The sequence below is a fragment of the Mustela lutreola genome, chromosome 9 (genome assembly GCF_030435805.1).
Source record: "Mustela lutreola isolate mMusLut2 chromosome 9, mMusLut2.pri, whole genome shotgun sequence".
In the NCBI taxonomy this organism is placed as follows: domain Eukaryota; kingdom Metazoa; phylum Chordata; class Mammalia; order Carnivora; family Mustelidae; genus Mustela; species Mustela lutreola.
This window is the reverse complement of record NC_081298.1, coordinates 128,754,036-128,764,655: the sequence shown is the minus strand read 5'-3', so window position 1 is coordinate 128,764,655 and position 10,620 is coordinate 128,754,036. Positions and strand designations below refer to the sequence as shown.

At 44.3% G+C, this 10,620-nt stretch overlaps 1 pseudogene; it reads right to left on the bottom strand.

The window, feature by feature from the left end:
* Positions 1-4,169: 4,169 nt before the first annotated feature.
* LOC131808456 (thioredoxin-like protein 1) lies at positions 4,170-4,913 on the bottom strand (annotated as a pseudogene).
* Between the last annotated feature and the right edge of the window lie 5,707 nt (positions 4,914-10,620).

Here is a 10,620-nt window from a genome sequence, read left to right as displayed (position 1 = left end):
CCTTCACCTGTATGCCGGAGACACAGGCTTGTCTCACCTGCTCTTTCTCATGCTTCCCACTGAGCTGCCTTGGGGCTTAGACCTTCAATCTCTGGAGCTTTAGACCACCATCCATCTCTCTTTCTTGGGTTCTCTACTCTGGCTGCATGGGCCCCACCTCCAGATGGATGAGACTGATCTAGCTGGAGCCCAGACATTAGCAGTTTTGAAAAGCCCTGCCTGTTCCTGCCCATTAAAACCCGCTGCACCGCAGACCTCCACAGTGAGATGAGAGGATGAAAGGATTCTACCAAAGGTGTTTCGGCTACTGAGCGGAATGACAATGTAGTGGTGGTACGATTTAAATGAGATAAAATATGGTTTTCCTAAAATTCAAGAGAAATCATAAGGTCTTTGCAGGAGACGCTCTTACGAGCACACCCCAGCTCCTAGCCTAGCATCCCGGTGTCAGGTCAGCCCACCCTGTCTTCTGAAAGACAGCCTCAGCCCTCCAGCTTTTGACCCTCCCCACACTTCACCCCAAAGGTTGGCTTTAGCTTTCATCTCCCTTCTGCTCACCAGGGCAAGCCTGGAGACACTGTTCTTTCCAGGATCTGGCATATTCAATCCAGAAAAACCCTATGGGCACTTTTAGCAAGTAATTCCAGGGAAAAGACTCTCCATGTTCACTTCATGGAAACCCAGAGGAAGCTGCGGCACCTTGTGGTACTTGCAATATTCTCAATCATACACAAGCATGTGTGCGTGCACACACACACACACACACACACCCTCTTCCCAAATATATACAATAATTCTCAGATACAGGATTTAGCACAACCTGAAACTACCGTCGGAAGAGAAACATTTTTCTAAAGACTACGTCATCTATAAAGGGTTTTTTTCCTGAGCACCATGAAAATCCCTGCACATTATTACACAGAATAGCTACTGGTCTTCTGTCCACTTCCAGACCACATGCAGGGGTCCACCAATGCATCAGTAACGACTGATAAAACAAAATCAAGTGGCCCTGAGGGTCACATTCATGTACTCAGAGGCCCTGAGAACATTGGCTTATCAATCCCAGCTACATGGTAGAATCACTTTGGCGGGGGGGCGGGGCTTTGAAAAGCCATCTATGTCTGAACCTAACCCAGGTCAATTCAATGAGCAGCTCTGGAGAGGAGGCCCAGGCATGGCTGAGAACCATAGTTGCAAACTTTACTTTGAAAGTAAAGTTTTCCTTACCTTACAACAGAAATTCTTAGGCACGGAGCTTATCTCCTGGTCTCCATTAACAGAATGGGGGAACAGATGAGGCTTATTGTGGGTTCCCTCCCCTATCAAGTATTAAGCAATCCTCTGAAGAAAGGGTCAGAAATCAAATTGCTTGTACTCCCAGATTCACAAAGAGGATAAAGATGCAGCCATGTAATGGGCCGAACCGTGTCCCCCCAAAATTTATATGTTGATGCCCTTATCCCAAGTACCTCAGAATGTGACTCTATTTGGAGATAGGATTTTTTAAAAGGCAATTACATTAAAATGAGATCATTAAAGTGGGCCCTAATCTACTATGACTGGTGTCCTCGCAGGAGGAAATCTGGTCACAGACACACACAAAGGGAAGACCATGGGAAGGCACACGGAGGAGATGGCTATCTACAAGCTTAAGGAGAGAGGTCTCAGACACCTTGATCTCGGGCTTCCAGCCTCCAGAATAGTAAAGAAAAAAAATGATTTATGTAGTTGAAGCCACTCAGTGTGTGGTACTTGGCTATGGCAGCCTGAGCAAAGGAATACGGCCCCTTTCTTCGAAAATCTAGCAGCAAGAATCTGAGACCCCCAAGATGATTCACAACAAGTTAATGGTCCTGACTCTAGGAGGCTTGGAGACTTTTTCCAGAGCCAAAAGCACATAGATAGCTCTTTTTCTGTCAGGAACACTTTTGTTGGAGTCTCACTAGAGGAGAAACACACACACACACACACACACAAGAGCCCCCAGGTCACTTACATCCCCAGGGGCCTGAGAACACTAACTCTGTCCCCATAGAGCCTTCGGGTTCCCTCAGAGAGCCGGCTGTCCCTGCACCTTGATCTGGTAGAGGACCGTGTTCCCTGCCTGGCAGAGCCAGCCCCCTTACTCTCCGGAGCCTTTCCCATTCAGATTGTATTCTGAAGCTCCCCATGTGGGGTGTGAAATGCATGAATGCTCTCAAAAGAGCATCTTTATCCCAGAGCCTGAGACTGTGACAAAGAGGGCATCTTCACCTGTGAATGAGCTTGATTTTTTCAGCTGCCACTGCTGGCTTCTCCAACAGAAGAACCGGCCTCTCTACAAATGGTGTCTCCAGAAGCAGTAGCAACATTCTGTAGCTAATAGCAGGCCAAGGCCATTGCTGCTACTGCTGGTTTTGGGTTTTGGGGGGGGGGGGGTGCTTTGTTTTGTTTTGTTTTTGCCAGGAAATGTTTTCTTTTAGCAGGCAACTTGAAAAATGCCCTTCCAAAGAACTGAGTTGTCAGTATAAATGCCTAAATGAACCTTTATTAGAACTATAAAAAAAAGGCGACTTAACATGTAATTGGACCATTCTTCATGCTTAAACACACTGTTAAAATCATGTCAATAGCTAAGTTAGAAACGCACAGTAAAAGGCAAACATTTTATCTGCAAGCTCCATTTTATAACCTGGTAAGATGAGACCACATGCATCTCTGTGTATTTCAAAAGATGATGGAGAGAAATTTGCCCAGGTACCTCTACGCCACTTGATTTTTTTTCCTCTCAGATTTACTGAAATTGGCTAATGGAAAGCCACCTGAACAGGATCCTTGCACAAATGCTTGCTGTGAGCAGGATGGAGAGATGTGCTTGAGTCCCCCACACCCCAGTATGGCTCCATTTCCATTCCCTTCCTAATCCTAATGCTCATAGAACTGTTTATTATCAACCAGTTTATAGATCTCTAGTTAATATTTGCTCAGGGCTTATGTTGATTTCTCAATACATGCAATTTTCTGGTTTCATCTTTATCTTTAAGGATTAGATTGGATCGAGCCGCCTTGTAGTAATTTAGTTTTTATCTTATGCCTTACAGTTTTATGTTCTTGTAATAGCACTTGCTTTTCCTTTTTTATTTAATTAAATATATCTTATTTCACAACTACAGCATTTTTGTTTTGAGTTTATTTATTTAACAGCTGGCAGGGTGCTGGTGTTTTGTAGAGGGAACCACGCTGGGTATTTTTAGAAATTCAGAAGTTGGGGAATGCACCAGCTGAGAAGATGCAAGAAAAATCTGAACTTGGGACATGAATGCTTAGAGATTAAACTTGGATTGCTTTGGTTGCCTGATGGAGCTCCATAGATTAAGTCCTTAAAACAAAACAGAAACAAAAACAAACAGACAACAACAACAAAGTATATTTAAAAGTATGCTCAAGAAAGATGTTCCAAGGCTCTATCTTTGCCCTTCCACAGAACAGCTGGCTATGTGCACAAGCTCAGTCAGTGAGGGAATACCAGGCATTGCAACCGCCTTAGAATTGCCTCCACATCATCCGCAAAAGGTGCTGTAGATTTGTAAGGCTTTCCAGTTATCTGTGGCCCCTGTCACCAGTTCTATTCAACGGTCCTGTGGACACAAAATCTGGATCCGTACAAGTCATGAAGAGGTGTACGAGTACAGGTACCTCCGATAATAAGACGACTGAGGCACATGACCTTCTTCCAATATGGACCTATGGGATTCAATATACAGTGGGGTCCACAGCCCTCCCTTCCACTTGCTGACCCCACGAGGTCCCTTTCAGGGGACCTGAAAGCTCTTGAAGCAAGAGCTTGAAGCAACAGCAACAGCTTCACCAAAGGGGGGTTAAAGCAAGTCCACTGAGATAGCTGAGGCATAGATTTTAATTGGGGCTCAGATTTGGGGTCAGGAAAAGCTTGCACAACCCTGAGTGATCCCTCCTTAAATTTTGTGCTCCAGGGCTCCACGTCCTCCCCTCCTGGACTCGCTTTAGCCCTGTGGTCCGCTCTTGAATTATTATTATTATTATTATTATTTTTACCATCTGAACAAAAGCAACAATTTATTGGTAATGGCAATGAATGGAACATTGACAGTTTCTGGCAAGAATCAAGCAATTATCCAGGAGCTATGGATCTGACTACAATATGGTCTTCCAGTGTCTTCTGTACCTTACTGGCTTTTCCCTTTTTTGCCAACTACTCATTTGAAGTCATCCATATTTATTGCCTGGACTAGAGTACCAATAAAAGTGAAGTATGAAATTCTCCTTGTTTCTTCTTCACCTTGATTGGACTGAATAAATAACAGTTGTACTGTTAACATTCTGAAACTTAACATAACAAAGTGGGACAATGCCATCTTCTTCAATATCATCTTCTGTTAGTTCCAGAGCTTGAGCTGGTCCACTTCTTTCTGTTTCTCCAAAATCCACAGGATAGACTGATAAAAATGTTTACATACTTAGGACCCTGACCATTATCTGGCCCTTGAAATCTCATTGAATAAAGCATAACCGGTTGATTAAATGACACAGTAATAAGCAGCTGCTCATCACAATCAGATTCCAAGAAGGTCATATCTTTTCGTAAAGAGTTGTCAGATCCATGCTCATCACTTTCATTAAGACATTCACAGACAGCTTTGTTAAGAAAAGGCACTAAATCCATATAGCCTTTTGGCATACCTGTGTCCTCATTGTTCCCAGGGTCATTTTCTAAGTGCTGCTTCATTTTTTTCTTTTAGTCCAACAGCATCTGCTCCTTGATATTGATTCATTTTCACTTTGTTTAGAAAAAACAAAAATGTAGCTATTGCAGCCACTGACACACACAAGGCCCCAGGTAGGAAGCCACTGCAGGTCCTCAAGCTTCTGGTTGCACCTGTACCCGGGACCATTTTGAACTATGCACCAAATGCCTGTCCTCCATCCTGACCCTCTACTCTGTGGTCTTTCCCTGCGAAGCACCATCATTCTTTCAGGCTCCCAGTTAGAAAACCCTTGGAAGGTTCGCCAGCCTTTCCCATTCATCCCACTGGGCCAGGAAATCTTGCTGACTCTTCTCTTCTGTGCTCTCTCTTTCTTTCTAGAGCCTCAGCTCCTGCTTTAAATCAGACTCACATCATCTTATAGCTCATTGTACCAGACTCCTAAACAGCTTGGTGCCTGCAGGCCTACCCACCTCTGGCCCATCCTCCACACACGTGCTTTTCAAAGCATAGTCCCTGGACCAGTGGCATCAATATCACCTGGAAACCTGATAAAAATGCAAATTTTCAGACTCCATCCCAGAACCACTGAATCAGAAACTCTGGAGGTGGGATCCAGGAACTATAGTTTGAATCTGCCTTCATGATGCATACTAATGTTTAAGAATCATGCCTCTTGAGTACATAGATTAAGCTAAAATCTATGCTGCTTTCTGACTGAAAAATCCTTCAGTGCCCCCCCTGAAGATGAAAGTCAAATTCATTGTCCTGGCTCTTCAGGTACTTTGCAATATGTCACCATTCTATTGCACATCACTCACTGTCCTGTTAGCCATAACTCAAAGTCCAGCCAAGCTGCCATCCAGACTAACCCCCTGAGAATGGACAGCATTCTCTTTAGTCACCTCCTGTTTGCTAGGAATAACATCCATGTGTCCAATATCCATATTATTCTGTTGAAAGCATGCCTACACCAGTGCTCAGAATCCTGGGGATAAATTAACCATACAGGAGCAGTGGGCATTGCTGGGATTGGAAGGAAATTACCATGTGCCGAGTGCCTGCCACTGGCCAACCCTGTTGTTGACTAGCTCCCCTATTATGTCTCACTGAATACTCATCAAAAGAATCCTATGAAGGACTGATGGAAAATAGGAGGCCAGTATACCCAAGTCCTAAGGTGTATACAAAGGAGAGTGAATACTCTATCCCCTCCATGGGATGGAGTAGAGTAGCAATAGTTGTAAAAACATGAAAAGTTGGGAAAACAAAACAAAAAAAATCCATGCTAAACCCAGTGCCTTCCCCCATGTTGTTCTGGAATCCGAGAATCCAATCACCAGTCCCAGGCTCATCCTATAAGTCCCTTAATATATATATATATATATATATATATATATATATATATATATATTTTTTTTCCCCCTGGGCTGACTGCTGCTGAAGCAACAAAGTCAGAGGGGCCCTCCGGTTAGGCCTCTGATCCAAAGACCCAGCTCCACTGTTTCTGCTGAGTCAGGTAAGAAGAACCAGCCCCAGAAAGAATATGGGAGGCACCAGGGCTGGGGGACTGGTCGGGGAGAACTGGGTCAGATGCTGGGGATCCGGGTTCCTCAGCGACAGGTCTACTGGACTCAAGGCCACAGGCACTCCAGACCCCGGCAGCTGGCCTGTGCTTTGCTGAGTTTGCACATAATGAGGTCACTGAATCAGCCTCTAATGGCCCATGTGACACAAGTGTCTGGGCATAGCATACTGCTCAGGCAAACCCCAAATGCCCACAGGTATAATGAAGTGGTCACCTAAAGTTTCGGGAGCTGCAGAGACACTGCCGTCAAACCAACCTTCACATCTCAAACTCTGCCAGGCGCTGCCACCCTTCCCAGAGCCTCCGCAGAGCCCAGCATGAATCCTGCATCTTGGGGCACTGTGGGAAGGGGGCTGCTTCTGAATTTTCGCTCTTATAGTCTGAGCCTTTCAAGGGTGTTTTGCCTTCCAGATTTATTTCGGCAAGTTGCTGTTAATTGTGTTTTCAATTAGTTATGTTTAAAACATCTTGCGATTTGGGCAACTGAAATTGCAGTGCATTAATAATTATTAAACAGAGGTTCTAATCCATTATTTATTGAATAAATTTTTAATACTAATGCAGAATCCATTGTCACTGCCACCATGAGTTTGGCCATTAAGGAAAAAGCTGACGAAAGGAAACTGAAGCTCCGGGATTCTTAAGTGAAGGCCTGTGGAGCAGAGCTTCCTGGAGGAAGGACTGGCAGCTGCTTCTCTTTCATGTCTGTTTAATCAAGGCTTTGTTGCCTGGAGAAACAGGGGGTGTTCCCACATAGTAGGTACTCAGCAAATGTTTGCACAGAGAGCGAATGAATGAATGAGTAAATAAATGAATTTAAGAGGAATTAAACTAGGAGAGACTCTGTAAGATCTCAGATCCTTTCTAGTTTAACCATTAACAAACACAGAGCATTCAGCCAGGCAATGAAGTGTCCGTGACGGATAAGACAGTAATCCTCTCCCTCTTAGTCTGACAGATCATCATTACACAAATTTAAATATAATTATAAAGATGTGGTAAGCCAAGGTGGCACAGAAACCCATATGAGGAGGTGAAGCTTGCCGGAGCAGTCAGAGAAGGCTTCAGCAAACACGCGATGTCAGGTCCCACGCGCCGAGTTTTCCTGATGCAGCTATGAGGGAAGGGAGTACGTCAAGCAGATTTAGGGGCCTGGGCAAAGACAGACACAAACGTGGGCATGCTGAAGAGCATAAGGAGTCTGCTGGGAGAATGACGAAGCGACCTGGAGAAGAGGACGGGGACAAGAAGACAAGAGCTTTGTGAGCCCCACTCACAGGTTTTGTTTCCGTCCTGGAGTCAAACCCACGGGGCGGGGGCGGGGGGGGGGGATTAAGCAAGGGACTGATGGGAAAGATTTTTATTTCAGGGCAAGCATACCAACTCCGTTCCACTGTGTAGTCTAAGCAACAGGCTGAGGGGTGTCGGCAAAGTTGCAGCGATGGTGAGGAGCGAGGTGGGGAGTGAGAGTGCTGTAGTAGCCACAAGTATGGAACGTCGGCCCGCAACTCCAGGGAGCGGGTGAGGAAGGCAAAGAGAGGACTAGTGCTTTGGCCATGGTGGTTTTGAGGAAGGAGGACTAGGCTAAATGGGTGTTGGGGGAGGGAGGATGACCCATGTAACGAAAAGTTTTAGAAATGTTAACTTTGAGGTGCCTACGGGATATCCAGGAGGAAACCCAACCAACAATTGGACATACGGATCTGGAGACCAGAAAGAGATACAGACTGAGCTCTAGGTGCAGAATCATTCGCACAAGGGTGACTGTTTCAAGCATCTGTTCAGAATATAATCTGTCCAACACTTGGCTAGATAAATTGTCTGCTATGGGAAGTCATTTAAAAAGATCATCTATCGAATTTTTTTAAAAAGGAAATCTAGACATAGGGAGAGTCCAGCATCTCTGTCTAGGGAAAAGAAAGGGATACAGTGAGAAAATTAAGCACTAAAATGAAAAGGGATTTTTTTAGAATCCACACCAGTCTTAGGTTCAACCCAAAACTAATTATCAATTAATATTATAAAACACCACCTCTAAACCTTTGGAATTCCAGGGATGCAAAAGTGGCATCATAAAACCCCCCTCTGCCTCCTCAAAATCCCTCAGAAGCTTTGACCCCCCAGTTCCACCTTCCTGCCCCACCTCTTTCCAGGAAGTTCTCTGACTATTGACGACTAGAAAGTCTCTGCCCTCTGAGCACCTGTAGCCCTGCCAACCTCGGATCCTCTTCAGGCTCTGAGCACATATGGCCAGGGGATGGCTAATTTGTCCTGCTCAACCATACACTCATATAAGAGATCTGTACAACTAGGGCTCCTGGAAGGCCACAACCCATCTGGAGATTCCAGCAAGACCTAGCACAGGGATGAACACATAACAGTTTGTTCTGGTAATTTCTGGTTCCCCCCAGGAACACTATCATCTCTGCCCTACTTCCAGGGTGGCTCAGCTTGGCCAAGCACAGAGATGAGTTGTGAGAGCTTGAGTATAATGGCCCATTGGGTCCAGGTCTCACACATCTTCTGTCAAGTTCCAGCACCAGTGGGATCATACAGCCCTGGATCATACAAGCTGGTCAGCTGAGAGAAGACAGGAGAAGAGGATGGGGGAGGCAAGATGGGTTCAGTTGGGTGACATTCCACCTTCGATCTCTGGAAATACTTTGGAATCCCTCAGGATAGACAGTCGAAGGACATAAAACACAACTCCTTTGCTGGAGAAAGTGCAAATGAGCAGTATAACATCAAAAGATGGAGCGGCCATGCCCACCTTCACGTGAGCTGTATGCTAGGCCAGCAGACTCAGAAGTGAGGTGTGGGGAGCTGGCAGAAGCACAGGCATGAAAGCATTGTCCATGCAGGACATGGAACAGTGAAAGGTGAGCCACGTCAGGAAGCTGTCTCCATCCTTCCAGACAAAAGCCACCATTTACCTCTCTATTTGTTTTCCTATCTGTGTCCTTGATATAAGCTCCTAGGAGCCAAAAACCTGAATTTCTCACCTTCCTACTCTTTACAATGCCTAGCAAAGGACTCAGTACATTGTAGACATTCAACAAATTGCTGTTGAATAGACAAATAAATAAACCCTATTTGCAAGGATCCTTATTTACTATAAAATAGTTGAGACTTTCATAAGTGAGCTTCTAATCCATCACCAAGCTGGAAGGAAAATATAGAACAATAATGTCAAATACTACTGAGCAGTGCTATGTGACTTTCTAAATACATGCTACTAACCCAAGGCCAACAGAAAGAGTAGAGGGGAGAAGCAGGTATAAGCTCAAAGGCCACTGCATGACTGTGTGGTTTTTCAGTTGTGTCTGCTATTTGGGTCCACATCTTCCAGGAGAGACTGAAGATCTATTAACAGTTGGATTTTAGGGGAAGTCTTTTTAAAGGAAAATGTTGTGCCTTGTGAATATTCTGTGTCCTCAAGGAAAAGAAAAGCAGGGGAAAAAAACCCTGCAATCAGCCCACTCAGGAAGAACTGGGTTGGGGCCAGGAAATCAAAATGAGAATGAATGTAGCATTTGGCATTGCTACCACTATCAGGAGATGCAATATAAATATAAATATAAATATAAATATAAATATAAATATAAATAAATATATTTTATATATATATATTTTTTAAGAAAGGGAGGGAGAAAAGGGTGGTAGTCTTCATTAAAATTACACCAGCCAAGGAACAGCAGGAGTGGAATATTCTTTTTTTATTTTAAACTACTGAATATAGCATCATCATGCCACTGAGAGATGCAAACCACTGTCACCAACATACAAATCTGATTACTTTTTAAATAACAATGACAACAGCATTGGCAATAAAACATGTAATCAAATTAAAGATAACATGTAATTTGACTTATGTTGACAGCCTCAAAAATATTACTGCTATTGTCCCTTTCCACAGGTGAGAAATTCAGAGTCCTCAAGTTAACCAGTGGTAGATCTGGGGTTCAAATGTACATCTTCAACTTCTGTGCTTTTTCTTCTTTTGTGGCTTGGAGAACTTTCTGATGGCTAATTTCCTATAGATCTCGGGAATAAATGGTGGTGTTTCTCATTCCTGGGTAAGGTCCCAAGTCACCCAGAAAACAGATCTACAGAGGCCCTTGTGTCTTTTCTATCCAGCTGATACCTAAATCTCATAACTAGCAGTATGACACCCACTTTTTCCAGGCCTGGATTCATGGTGAAGCTAGCCCCACCTAGAAGCCATGAAGCAGTTTAGTCTAGAACAGGGCTGCCTGATGACCCAATCAGAAAGAGATTCATAGTTGGAGATCAGGAATCACATTTCTG